Raw genomic sequence first — 15,387 nt, forward strand, 5'->3', positions numbered from 1 at the left:
GGGCCTCACGGTCGTCGTCCGTCCCTGAGACTGACCCAGTGAAGCCCTCCAAGCCTGAACCACCGAAGGCACAGCGAGAGAAACAGAAGAAGAAGAATGTCCCCAAGGCTAACGACATTGCGGTGGCACCCATCCCACCGCTTCCTACAAGATCTGCGTCTGAGGACGAGGTGGAGATTCTGGCGTCCGCTGAGGACCTCGATCTCGCCGGTCCCTCAGACGCCATGGAAAGCACTAGCACAGGTGCTCAATCGGAGGCAGCAGGTGATCCAGCGGCGTAATCTGCCTTCCCAGTCCCGTCACGCCTTTCTCAGACATGGACAATACCATCCTCCAGTGGAACTGCAGCAATTTCTTCCACCATCTAGCTGAGCTCCGCCAACTTATCAGCCTTCACCCTTTCTTCTGCATTGCTCTTCAGGAAACTTGGTTTCCAGCAATGCGAACCCCTGCCCTCCGTGGCTATCGGGGTTATTATAAGAACCGGACAGCATATGAAAGGGTGTCTGGTGGCGTCTGCCTCTATGTCCTTCACACTGCACAGCGAGTGTGTCCCTCTCCAAACACCTTTAGAGGCTGTCGCTGTTCGGGTGTGGATGCCAAAGGCTGTTACCGTCTGCAGTCTTTACCTTCCACCGGATGGTGATGTCTCGCAGCATGTCCTGGCTGCGTTGATAGCCCAATTGCGGCCACCTTTCTTGCTATTGGGCGACTTCAACGCCCATAACCCTCTGTGGGGTGTCAGTGGCAACAGGTCGAGGCGCCACCGTTGAGCATTTATTGTCGCAGCTCGATCTCTCGATTTTAAATGATGGTGCCTTCACACACTTCAGTGTGGCGCATGGCACATACTCCGCCATTGACCTTTCAATCTGTAGCCCTAACCTCTTACCGTCTGTCCAATGGAGTGTGCATGATGACCTGTGTGGTAGTGACCACTTTCCGATCTTTCTGTCACTACCACGGCGTCACTCTTTTGGGCGCCCTAGCAGATGGGCTATGAATAAGGCTGACTGGGACTTGTTCTCCTCCACCGCCGCTATTGAGCCTCTCTCTAATGATGACATTGATGCGGTGGTTCAATCGGTCACCACCGGCATCGTTACTGCCGCCGAATCTGCCATTCCCCATTCCTCTGGGTCCCCTCGGCGGCGGACTGTGCATTGGTGGTCGCCTGAGATCGCTGCAGCGATTAAAGATCGCCGGCGGGCGCTACAGCGTCACAAGCGACATCCCTGCATTGAACACCTCATCACCTTCAAACGGCTGCGTGCGCGGGCCTGCCGCCTTATCCGCCAAAGCAAGCAGGAGTGCTGGGAGCGGTATGTGTCCACCATTGGCCTCCATGTCTCTCCATCGCAGGTCTGGGCCAAGATTTGACGCCTCTATGGCTATCGGACCCCTGTCAGCGTCCCTGCGCTCTCACTGAATGGAACAGTTTGTACAGACTCCGGCGAAATTGCCAACAGCTTGGCAGAGCATTTTACTCTTAGTTCCGCTTCTTCCAATTACCCACTGGCCTTCCGCTCCATTAAAGAGCGGATGGAACGTCGGAGCCTTTCGTTTCGCACCCACCACCCAGAATCTTACACTGCTCCATTCAGTGAGTGGGAATTTCGCAGTGCCCTAGCCGCTTGCCCTGATACCGCTCCTGGGCCAGATGGCATCCACTGTCAGATGCTGAAACACCTTTCAGTGGACTGCCAGCGGCGCCTCCTCGATCTTTACAACCGTCTTTGGGTCGAGGGGGAGTTTCCGTTGCAGTGGCGGGAAAGCATTGTCATCCCCGTTTTGAAACCTGGAAAGAACCCTCTGGAGGTGGACAGCTACTGTCCCATTAGCCTCACCAACGTTCTTTGCAAGTTGCTTGAACGGATGGTTAGCCGGCGCTTGAATTGGGTACTGGAGTCAAGGGGCCTTCTGGCTCCGTCTCAGGGTGGGTTCCATAAAGGCCGCTCCGCCACCGACAATCTGGTGAGCCTGGAGTCGGCCATCCGTACTGCCTTTGCCCGCCGTCAGCACCTGGTCGCTGTCTTTTTCGACATGCGGAAGGCGTACGATACGACATGGCGTCATCACATCCTTTCTACGCTTCATGGATAGGGTCTTCGGGGTCCTCTGCCGATTTTTATCCGCAATTTTCTGTCGTATCGTACCTTCCGCGTGCAAGTCGCAGCCTCGTATAGTTCCTCCCATGTCCACGAGAACGGTGTGCCACAGGGTTCTGTTTTAAGTGTCTGCCTGTTTTTAATAGCCATTAACGGGCTCGCTGCAGCCGTGGGAAATTCTGTCTCCGCTTCCCTGTATGCTGACGACTTCTGCCTTTACTACAGCTCTACTGGCATTGCAGCTGTTGAACGTCAGCTACAGGGCGCTATCCGCAAGGCGCAGTCTTGGGCTGTAGCTCATGGGTTCCAGTTTTCGGCAGCCGAGACCTGCGTCATGCATTTCTGCCGGCGACGTACTGTCCACCCGGAGCCGCAGCTTTCTCTTAACGGCGAACTTCTTTCAGTGGTGGAATCACACAGGTTTTTGGGGGTGGTTTTTGATGCCCGGTTGACTTGGCTGCCTCATATCCGGCAGCTCAAACAGGCGTGTTGGCGGCATCTAAATGCTCTGAGATGCTTGAGCCACACCCGCTGGGGCGCCGACCGATCTACCCTGTTCCGGCTCTACCAGGCGTTAATCCAGTCTCGTCTGGATTATGGGAGCCTGGCTTATGGCTCAGCTTCCCCATCTGTGTTGCGGGTGCTGGACCCAATCCTCCATAGCGGGATACGCCTTGCCACTGGTGCTTTCCGCAACAGCCCTGTGGAGAGCATACTAGTGGAGGCAGGTGTCCCTCCACTGCGGTTACGACGCCAACAATTACTGGCTGCTTATGCTGCCCATGTTTTTAGCTTGCCCGGGCATCCAAATTACCGTGTCCTGTTCCCGCAGTCAGTCGTCCATCTGCCAGACCGTCGGCCCCGGTCGGGTTGTCCAAACGCCGTATGCGTCAAGGAGCTTCTCTCCGGGCTTGGGTTTTTCCCTGTTCCACCTCCTTTCCGGGCACCTCTGCGTACACCCCCGTGGTGTGTTCCTTGCCCTTATCTTTGGTTCGACTTGGCACAGGGCTCGAAGGACTCAGTCCCTCCAGAGGCCTTCTGCCGCTGCTTTTATTCCATCCTGACCTCGTATCAGGGCTCTGGAATTGTTTACACTGACGGTTCGATGGTTGCTGGTCGTGTCGGGTATGTGCTAACTCTAGGGGACCATTCCGAACAACGTTCCTTGCCGGATGGCTGCAGCGTTTACACTGCTGAGCTGGTCGCCATCTTTAGTGCCCTAGAGTATATCCGCTCCTGCTCAGGTGAGTCCTTCGTTATCTGTAGCGATTCCCTGAGCGGTTTATGAGCTCTCGACCAGTGTTTTCCTCGTTCTCGTCTGGTGATGGCTATCCATGAGTCCCTGCATACTCTTGCGGCCGCTCTGTGGTCTTTGTGTGGACCCCCGGTCATGTCGGTATCCCGGGCAATGAATGTGTTGACCGCCTGGCCAAACAGGCCACCAGTGAACCCACCCTGGACATTGGCCTCCCGGAGACTGATTTGCGGGCAGTCTTCCGCCGCGAAGTTCTCTCGCTTTGGGACACTGAATGGCGCAATCTGCCCACGCCAAACAAACTCCGTTCTCTCAAGGCGACGACGCGTGTGTGGCAGCCATCCATGCGAGCCACTCGCAGAGATTCAGTTGTTCTTTGTCGGCTCCGCATTGGCCACACCCGACTGTCTCACAGTTATTTATTGCGTCGTGAGGACCCGCCTCTCAGTCGCTGTGGGGCGGTTTTGACGGTGGTGCACATTTTATTAACTTGTCCGCTTTTAACTGTGCTCAGGCAGACATTTGCGCTGCCTGATACGCTCCCTGCCCTTTTACTAGATGACTCTGCCATGGTGGACTTAGTTTTGCGTTTTATTCGGGCAGGGGGTTTTTATAGTTTAATCTGAGTGTTTGGTTTTTAGTGTTGATTCTGGCTTTTTGCCTCTGATTTTAAACTGAGTTTTTAATGTGTTCTTGGTTGGCTTTTCCTCTTTTTTTCTCTATGGTCGGCCAACCACCGTCACACTCTGTGTGTTTTAATTTGTTTTGTCTGATCTTTGTCGGAGTCTTTCTCGTCCTGTGTCGTCTGACATCTTTCCTGCTGTTTGTTTTTTATTCTCTTTGGGCGGTTTTAATTTTTTGGAAAAAGGGACCGATGACCATCGCAGTCTGGTCCCTTTAATCCCACAAACCAACCAACCAATTTAGTACTGGAGGGCAGCGTGGAGGGTAAAAATCGTAGAGGGAGACCAAGAGATGAATACACTAAGCAGATTAAGAAGGATGTAGGTTGCAGTAGGTACTGGGAGATGAAGAGGCTTGCACAGGATAGAGTAGCATGTAGCATGGAGAGCTGCATCAAACCAGTCTCAGGACTGAAGACCACAACAACAACGTCACATTATTTTAAGAAGTGTACTTTGTTTGCATTTATCATAAATTAACGATACTGTCAAATTTTCTTTGTGGCCATAACCTAAAATACACTTCAGAGAAACAGTAAAACTTATACTAAGTTTTCTGTTATCATAATAGATTGCTCGTTTTTGGTTATAAGTCACTTAAGTTCCAAAAGGATGTCGCAGATAGGCACAACAAAAAGACTGTCACAAAATAAGCTTTCAACCAACAAGGCCTTTGTCAAAAATGATGACCACACACACACACACACACACACACACACACACACACACACACACACACACACCTGCATCCATGCAGTCTTGGTAGCTGAAGCCAGACTATGAGCAGCAGCAGTCCATAATGGGAGAGGCAACTGGGTTGGGTAAGGAGGAAGTTGAGGTGGGGATGGGGAGGGATAGGAGGGTAGGGGTGGGGGATGGTGAAGTGCTGAAGTGCATGCAGGGATGATGTGGAGAAAGGGTAGGGCAATTAGGTGCAGTTGGGAGGTTAGACAGTGTTTGGGGAAGGGGGCGTAGTGGGAAAGGAGAGAAGTAAAAAAGACTGGGTGTGTTGGTGGAATAGAGGGCTGTGTAGAGCTGTAATGGGAACAGGGGAGGGGCTAGATGGGTGAGGCCAGGAGGGTTATGGGAACAAAGGCTATATTGCATGGAGAGTTCGCACATGCGCAATTCAGAAAAGCTGGTGTTGGTGGGAAGGATCCATATGGGACAGGCTGTGAAACAGTCATTGCAATGAAGAATGTCGTATTGGGCAGTGTACTCAGCAACAGAGTTCTCCAGTTATTTCTTGGCCATAGTTTATCAGTGGCATATTCATGCAGACAGTCAGCTTGTTGGTTGTCGTGCCCACATAGAATGCAGCATAGTGGTTGCAACTTAACTTTTAAATCCCATGACTGATTTTTCATGTAGCCGTGCCTTTGATGGGATATGTGATGTTTGTCACTGGGACTGGAGTAGATGGTGGTGGGAGGATGTATGGGACAGGTCATGCATCTAGGTCTATTACAAGGATATGAGTCATGAGGTAAGGGTTGGGAGCACAGATTGTGTAGGGATGGACAAGTATATTGTGTAGGTTCAGTGGATGATGTAATACCACTGAGAGAGGAGTGGGAAGGATAGTGGGCAGAACATTTCTCATTTCAGGGCATGACCAGAGGTAATCGAATCCTTGGTGAAGTATGTAATTCAGTTGCTCCAGTCCTGGGAGGTACTGAGTTATGAGGGGAATGCTCCTCTGTGGCCGGATGGTGACACTTTATGGGGTGGTGGGTGACTGGAAAGATAAAGCATGGAAGATTTGGTTTTTGATGAGGTTGGGAGGATAATTACATTCTGTGCAGGCCTCAGTGAGACCCTCAGTATATTTCCAGATGGACCACTCGTCACTGCAGATGTGATGACCAAGGGTGGCTAAGCTGTATGGAAGGGACTTCAGAGTATGGAACGAGTGGCAGCTGTCAAAGTGGAGGTATTGCTGGTTGTTAGTAGGTTTGATATGGACAGAGGTACTGATGTAGCCATCTTTGAGATGGTGGTCAACATGTAAGAAGGTGGCTTGTTGGGTTGAGTAGGAGCAAGGGAAGCAAATGGGTGAGAAGGCATTGAGATTCTGGAGGAATGTGGATAGTGTCCTCACTGTTGATGCAGATTGCAAAGATGGCATCAGTGAATCTGAACCAGGTGAGGGGTTTAGAATTCTGGATGTTTAGGAAAGATTCTTCTAGATGGCCCATGAATAAGTCAGTGTATGATGGCACTGTGGAGGTGCCCACAGCCATACCTCTGATTTGTTTATAGGTAATGCCTTCAAAGGAGAAGTAATTGTGGATGAGGATATAGTGGGTTATGGCGACTAGGAAGGAGGTTGTTGGTTTGGAATCCGTTGTGCCTTGGGAAAGATAGTGCTCAATAGCAGTAAGGCCATGGGCATTAGGGATGTTAATGTAAAGGGAGGTGACATCAGTAGTGATGAGCAGGGCAACATGGTTAAGGAACAGGAATTGTGGTGAGTTGGTGGAGGAAATCATTGGTATCTTTTATATAGGAGGGTAGGTTCTGGGTAATAGGCTGAAGGTATTGGTCTAAGAGGCAGAGATTTTCTCAGTGGGGGCACAATAACGGTCCACAATGGTTTGTCCTGGGTGGTTGGGTTTATAGACCTTAGGAAGCTTGTAGAAGGTAGGAGTTCAGGGAGTGGTTGGGCACTCTTTTAACTATAATCCATCACAGATTCCTTGAACAAAAAGCAGTGCCCATTAACTAGAAGAAAGTGCCGTCCACACTTGTCTACAAGACGGGGTTGCGGAAGTGTTTGCAAAACTAATGTCCAATAACTGTGACAACCATTTCATGTAGAATCTTAGAACATATTGTGAGCTCACACAATGAGGTATCTCAAACAGAACGACATCTGCCTTGCCAAGCAACATGTATTTTGAAAGCAAAGATCACGTGAAACCCAACTTGTACTTTTCTCACATGACATCCCGAAAGCCACAGATCAAGGCAGTGAGATAGATGCAGTATTTCTCATTTCTAAAAAGCATTTGGCTGACTATTACACCTACACCTATTATGAAAAGTATGATTGTATGGGATATCAGATGAGAGATATGCCTGGACTGATAATTTCTTGCCCGCATCTCGTGGTCGTGCGGTAGCGTTCTCGCTTCCCACGCCCGGGTTCCCGGGTTCGATTCCCGGTGGGGTCAGGGATTTTCTCTGCCTTGTGATGGCTGGGTGTTGTGTGCTGTCCTTAGGTTAGTTAGGTTTAAGTAGTTCTAAGTTCTAGGGGACTGATGACCATAGATGTTGAGTCCCATAGTGCTCAGAGCCATTTGAACCATTTGATAATTTCTTGATAGAGGTATGAGGCATGTTATTGTGGATGGAGAGTCATCTAAAGAGGTAGAAAAAACTCGGGATTACCCCAATGGAGTGTGTTGGGTCCCTTACTGTTTATTATGTGTATTAATGATCTTGCAGACCATGTTATTAGTAACCTCAGCCCTTTCGCAGATGATTCAGTTATCTACAATGAAGGACAGTCTGAACAAAGCTGTACAGATATTTAGCCAGACCTTAGTATAAGATTTCAAAGTGGTGCAAGAATTGGGAACTAGCTTCAACTGTTCAGGAAGGTAAAATTCTGAACTTATTAAAAGAAAAGAAAAAAAACAACAACATTGTATCCTGTGAATATAATATCATTGAATCACAGTTCATATTGGCAAGCTCCTCCGAATACCTGGGCATAACAATAGGGACATGAAATGTGATGATCACCTAGGGTGAGTCATGGGTAAAGCAGGTTTTGGTTTATTGTTGGAATACAACAGACTACAAAATGTCACAGGTTTGTTTGATCAATGGGAGAGTTTCACAGAAATGATAAAAGAACTAAACTGGCAGACCGTTGAAGATAGACCGAATCTATCCTGAGAAAATCTACTAGCAAAGTTTAAAGAATTGGTTTTAAATGATGACCCAAGAAATATACTGTGACACCCTACGTATCACTTGTGTAGGAATTGTGAGGACAAGAAATGGATTAGGAAAAAGACCTAATAACTGGTACTGTGGGACACACACCCTGCCCTGCCACGTCCTTCATAGTGGTTCAAAGAATATAGATGTAGATAGTCTCGAGTACATAGTCCATCAAAAGGCCTAAAATTTAACCTAGCAGTTTTTCAAGTGGTTATGTGAAAGGAAGCATTCAAAAGCTATGTCTTTGTAAGAGTCCTGGGTGCACTAGCGATAATGCATCATGTATGTGTAACCCATCTGTGAAAATTCGTACCTAGCCATGGTATTTGCTAATACCTCTTTATAACGAATGTGTGTGAAAGTTGCTAATCAGTTGAGTCACAGTGTGTTTTAAGCTTTTATAATAGTTTTTGCTAGTGGTAATCATTTACATGAATAACGCCATGTTTCAAGCCAGTTAAGAAGTGACTGTGGCTGCCTATCAAAGGTGTAACATCTCACATCAAAATTTTAGACTGAGACAGCCAGTTGCTTTTTTCATCCTGAATCGATACTGTGAAGCATTAATTTAGTGTTGTTCCAGTAACCTGAGATATGAACAGTTTTCCCAAGTGCGCTGCTGTTTGTGTTTTCATGCTGTTGCTCACTATTAGGACTTAGATTAAGTATTATACTTTGCGTCACCAATACTGTACTGTTCGAAGAATGAAGTGGGGAGAAATTGGAATTTTCACTACCTGTGTAATCAGTGTTGTACAACTGAACTAGTCATTGCAACATTTAAAGTGATAATAAATGTGAAAGAGACCACTTAAAAGCATAGACTCTGTAGTGTCCATCAATTGAACAACATTTGAGAATTGTTTGCAGCTGTATTATCTACTCTTTGAAGAACTTCGCAGGAGTCAGCTGGACACACCAGGTAGGCAAACGTTCAAAACTGATGCTCTGTTTGGGTTGGGCTCTATTTCCCTAATGTCATCTGAGACCGAAACAGATGGTGTTTTTTATAACAAAGCTGTTGCAGTGCGGTGGATTGATCATCAGTGACACCCAGTCAGCTAATAGAGCTTGACAGGTTACTCCTGCATCAAAAGAAAAATGTAAATGGTAGTAGGATACATCTGAACCAAAATCTATTCATGTCCTTAAAAGAGATGAAGGAACTTTTAGAAGGTATGGAGAAAGTGTTAGAATTTATCACTGCAAATTTGAAATGTGTGGAACGTCATAAGAATGCAATGTGTTTTGCAGAAGATGTACTGAAATGTCAAAAATTGCATTAACATTCAGTTGTTGAATGATACAACACACTTAACATTGATAAAGGGGTTGATAGATATGGAGACAAAATGAACACTGACCCACAGAAATGAGTGACCTGATGGGGCTACAGAATTGAAATTCAACTTGAAGTGAGTAATTGAAGAGTCGAGTGAGAAATGCCAGTTTTTTTTAAAGAAAAGATACTGGACTACATTCAGGAGGATGACAGTTTAAATCCCGTCTGCCCACTCAGATTTTGGATTTCTGTTTTTACCCTGATCTATAAAGTGTGACCATGTGCTCCCTTTACAACCCCTAAAAGAGCTCTAGACAACAATACCTTCAACACCATCATTGTACATCTCACCTTTTGTTGTTGGTGTTGTTGTTGTTGGCAGTGGTGGTGGCCTTCAGTCTGAAAACTGTTTTGATGCAGCTCATCATGCAAGTAAGCTTTTTAAGGTTCTTCGTAACTATGGCATCCTACATCCATTTGAATCTGCTTATTGTAGTTAGGCCTAGGTCTTCTGCTACAGGTTTTACCCCTCACACTCCTTACATTACCAAATTGACAATCCCTTGATGCCTCGGGATGTGTCCTATCAACCAACCCCTTCATTTAGTCCAATTTAGTCACAAATTCCTTTTCACCCAAATTTGATTCAGTATTTCCTCATTAATTATCAGACCTACATGTTGAAGCACACCACCCACATTTGCTCAGAGATGCAGAAAGTAGGAAGTAGATTAAAGTAGAGCCAGCTACAGGCAAGCACATTTGTTATGCGTTACAATACACAACACAGCCATCACACTTTGTGAAGCGAGCTGTCCAGGCGAATTGTGAAAATAACTGATCGTGCAACACCTAAGCAGAAGGCGGTAGCTTTTCCACACCAGCAACTGCAGAAGTGTTTAGTATACATGCTGCAACGCATAGCAAAGCCCAAGCAAGTGCAGCCAGCAAGTGTACAAATACCTAGCTACTTTTAACTTATATAATGTTCTGTTAGTATCAAGGCGCTATCACTGCAGGACTGTGACTCTTAGGACGCCATCCAGAATGCTATATGGTGCTATAAGGGGTCTGCAGTTCAACCCCGCGTCAGGTCAGCCTGCCCTGTGACACGAGATACGGAGCCACCCAGGACCAACTGAACTTTGGGACTTAATGCACCGACAACTGTGCTTATGCAGTGAGTCATGGTTGCTGCATCACCGATTACTGCCAGCTAGACAGCAATGGAGACATAAACTGAGCTTCATCTGCCGCCGTCTTAGTTGACAAGCACAGGACATCGCTGACAAGCAGTGGCATTGTGTCACCCCTTGGCCATGCTGCACTCTGTCAGCATTGCTGGACATCACATGCACACACGCAGAAGGCAGCTGGATGCCTCAACCAGTCTGCCCCAGCTTGTAATGAATCACGGTGGGTAGCCATAATACAGGAATATGAAAAGCACAAAATAATGTCTATGGGTCAATGCTTCTTCACCATATAATTTTCAACATTTGTCTGTAGTCTAAATTTCCTGTCTGAACTGCGTAATGTCCACATTTGACTCCTTTACAATGCTAGGATCCTCAGAGAAGACTTCCTAACACTTAGATTTATGTTTGATGTTAACAAATTTGTCTACTTTGGAAAACACTTTCCTCGCTATAACATATATCCCCTATACTTCTGTCACTGCCATTTATTTTGCTTCTCGGATAGTAACACTTCTTTACTACTTTTAATGTCTCATTTCCTAATCTAATTCCATCATCAGCTGATATAATTTGACTACATTCCATTACTGTTGTACTTTTGATGAAATTCATGTTGTTTTCAAGACACTTGTCTGCTCCGTACAGCAGCTCTCTGCCTCCTTTGCCATCTCTGGCAGAATCAAATCATCAGCAAACATCGCACTTGACTATTTCTCATTTTTGGTGATTTTAACACACATGATGAACAAGAGCTAGAGTCAAGGGGCTATTGCAATCATCAGTCCTTCAATATTCTCCCAAACCCTCACTGGCTGTTCTCTGTGGGAAGTCAGTTGGACAATAAATGACAAGAATGTGCCAAAATTGCATTATAGATATGATCCATCAAGCTGGCCACACATTGATCCAGAGTCATCAAGCCATCTTAAACAATCATGTGCTCCCAGGTAGAGTGAGGAATGCCACCTGTAACTGGGCATATGGCTCTTTGACATTTAAAAGGCTGACCAACTTCAGAAAACTCAGAGCCTTTGAGACAGTGGGAGCCAAATGCTGCAAAATTATAAAGGATAGGAGAAAGGACTTACGTTGGGAATTCTTGAAATCGTTAAATAATCACGAAAATTCATCGGAGTGTGGAATGTTGGATCCTTAATCGGGCAGGTGGGTTAGAAAATTTAAAATTGGATATGAGATAGGTTGGAGTTACAGTGGAAATTAGTGAAGTTCAGTGTCAGGAGGAATTGGACTTCTGGTCTGGCCAGTACAGGACTATAAATACAAAATGAAATAGGGGTTATGCAGGATTGGGTTTAATAATGAATAAGAAGTTACTGTGAACTGCATAGTGAAAGCATTATCGTAGCCAAGACAGACATGAATCCCACAAGCCTATATGCCAACCAGCTGCACAGATGATGATGAGACTGAAGTAATGTACGATGAGATAAAAGAAGTTATTCAGACAGTTAAGGGAGATGAAAATTTAATTGAGATGGGGAACTAGAATTTTGCACAGAGCACACTTTAATTACCACTAACACTTGGTTTAAGGCTCATGAACTGAAAATCACAGCAATAATGGGAGACCATCAGGAGGGTTTCTGGATGTTTGTACTCGGGGGTGGGGGTGTCATTTCCTAGAGTAATGAGGAATAGTGGTCTCTGGGCAAAACCTGATACGGGTACATAATACAGAGATAAGGAATTTTGCAGTAGTGATTGCCACCAGCTGGGATCACTAGAGTGACATCACTGAGAGTGGCATTTGGAACTTTGGTTTTATTACTGAAGTATATACAATTACACCTTTTCCATGGGGGAACTGTATTGTTTATAACTGATCATGACAAAATTAATCAAGTTGCCCTACAGTAAGCTAAAGAAATCCTCACTAGAGCACTACATCTGCTTGGTGAACCCAGATGAGTGGTATTTGTTCCACGATGAAATGGGAGATACGATACTGCGTGAAGAGTTTGACAGAGCTCTGAAAGACATGAGTCGAAACAAGGCCCCGGGAGTAGACAACATTCCATTGGAACTACTGACGGCCTTGGGAGAGCCAGTCCTGACAAAACTCTACCATCTGGTGAGCAAGATGTATGAAACAGGCGAAATACCCTCAGACTTCAAGAAGAATATGATAATCCCAATCCCAAAGAAAGCAGGTGTTGACAGATGTGAAAATTACCAAACTATCAGTTTAATAAGTCACAGCTGCAAAATACTAACACTAATTCTTTACAGACGAATGGAAAAACTAGTAGAAGCCGACCTCGGGGAAGATCAGTTTGGATTCCGTAGAAACACTGGAACACGTGAGGCAATACTGACCTTACGACTTATCTTAGAAGAAAGATTAAGGAAAGGCAAACCTACGTTTCTAGCATTTGTAAACTTAGAGAAAGCTTTTGACAATGTTGACTGGAATACTCTCTTTCAAACTCTAAAGGTGGCAGGGGTAAAATACAGGGAGCGAAAGGCTATTTACAATTTGTACAGAAACCAGATGGCAGTTATAAGAGTCGAGGGACATGAAAGGGAAGCTGTGGTTGGGAAGGGAGTAAGACAGGGTTGTAGCCTCTCCGTGATCTTATTCAATCTCTATATTGAGCAAGCAGTAAAGGAAACAAAAGAAAAATTCAGAGTAGGTATTAAAATCCATGGAGAAGAAATAAAAACTTTGAGGTTCGCTGATGACATTGTGATTCTGTCAGAGACAGCAAAGGACTTGGAAGAGTAGTTAAATGGAATGGACAGTGTCTTGAAAGGAGGATATAAGATGAACATCAACAAAAGCAAAACGAGGATTATGGAATGTAGTCAAATTAAATCGGGTGATGCTGAGGGAATTAGATTAGGAAATGAGACACTTAAAGTAGTAAAGGAGTTTTGCTATTTGGGGACCAATATAACTGATGATGGTCGAAGTAGAGAGGATATAAAATGTCGACTGGCAATGGCAAGGAAAGCGTTTCTGAAGAAGAGAAATTTGTTAACATTGAGTATAGATTTAAGTGTCAGGAAGTCGTTTCTGAAAGTATTTGTATGGAGTGTAGCCATGTATGGAAGTGAAACGTGGACGATAAATAGTTTGGACAAGAAGAGAATAGAAGCTTTTGAAATGTGGTGCTACAGAAGAATGCTGAAGATTAGATGGGTAGATCACATAACTAATGAGGAGGTATTGAATTGGGGAGAAGAGGAGTTTGTGGCACAACATGACTAGAAGAAGGGATCGGTTGGTAGGACATGTTCTGAGGCATCAAGGGATCACCAATTTAGTATTGGAGGGCAGCATGGAGGGTAAAAATCGTAGAGGGAGACCAAGAGATGAATACACCAAGCACATTCAGATGGATGTAGGTTGCAGTAGGTACTGGGAGATGTAGAAGCTTCACAGGTTAGAGTAGCATGGAGAGCTGCATCAAACCAGTCTCAGGACTGAAGACCACAACAACAACAACAACAACTAGCTTTGCATGTGTGTAGAAGCATGCTGTCAACAGTTGCCTCACTTGTCATAAAGCGAGTGAGATCCCACCGAGTGTGGGCCAACTGGCGAGTGGCTCTGGCATCTGTGTGAGGAAAGAAAGCATAGAGGCTGTACGGCTTTGTCACAACGCACTGGCACTGATGGGCCTGTCAGACTCTGGAAAGCATTTCGAATGAGAATTTCTTTTAAGCTGTTGATTTTACATTATTTAAATAATGAAAACTGCACCAGTTACTTATTTTTTGCTGCTTAGCACAACGAGTTCTGAGAATTTATTCTCATTTTCAAGTGCGTTTGTTTACATGAATATATTTGGTGATGTCTGCATGTGTTCTCTTCTGCCTCTCTTGTGTCTTTTTGAAGTTAGACTGTAATTGGAAAATCAGACAAATGTTAGAAATAGTATTTTTGTTTGTCTGCTTCAGATATTTTGCCGCCTTCATGATGCAGAATATCACACACGTGCAAACCACAACTTACCCTGTTTGTTTACAGAATATGCTACAAAGATATTCTGACACTATAGCTTCACAAAGAGTTTGTACACAGTCCAGAACTGTTGCAGTGTTTTGCATTACATTATGTGTGTGTATACTCAAAACACATTATTCTAAGCACCAAAAAATATGTATTTGATGCAGTTTTCATTTTTTAAATAATGAGTCACAGTTGCAGGCTTTCCCAAAACATATAATATGATGAAAGAATTTATGTTAATTTTCCATTTTCTTGGGAGAAAGTGTATGCTGTACATCTGAGGTTCATGAAGTATTGCCACAGCGACAGATTATGATTATGTATAATGAAAATCAAAGCGATAACTGAATATTGAATGTTAATGAAGATCATTGATTTATCTGCGGAACTGTAAATTTGAGTGAATCAATAGCTGATCAAATAATATTTGCACCCAGTGCACGGCTGCAATGGACTGACAATGAGATATATTTTGAATAGAACAAATGAATGAGATTTATATTGATGAACATTACTTGCTGTTGTTGTTGTTGTTGTGGTCTTCAGTCCTGAGACTGGTTTGATGCAGCTCTCCATGCTACTCTATCCTGTGCAAGCCTCTTCATCTCCCAGTACCTACTGCAGCCTACATCCTCCTGAATCTGCTTAGTGTATTCATCTCTTGGTCTCCCTCTATGATTTTTACCCTCCACGCTGCCCTCCAGTACTAAACTGGTGATCCCTTGATGCCTCAGAACATGTCCTACTAACCGGTCCCTTCTTCTTGTCAAGTTGTGCCACAAACTCTTCTTCTCCCCAATCCTACTCAACACCTCCTCATTAGTTATGTGATCTACCCATCTAATCTTCAGCATTCTTCTGTAGCACCACATTTCGAAAGCTTCTATTCTCTTCTTGTCCAAACTATTTATCGTCCATGTTTCACTTCCA

This window comes from Schistocerca nitens, chromosome 2 (assembly GCF_023898315.1).
Source record: "Schistocerca nitens isolate TAMUIC-IGC-003100 chromosome 2, iqSchNite1.1, whole genome shotgun sequence".
NCBI lineage: Eukaryota > Metazoa > Arthropoda > Insecta > Orthoptera > Acrididae > Schistocerca > Schistocerca nitens.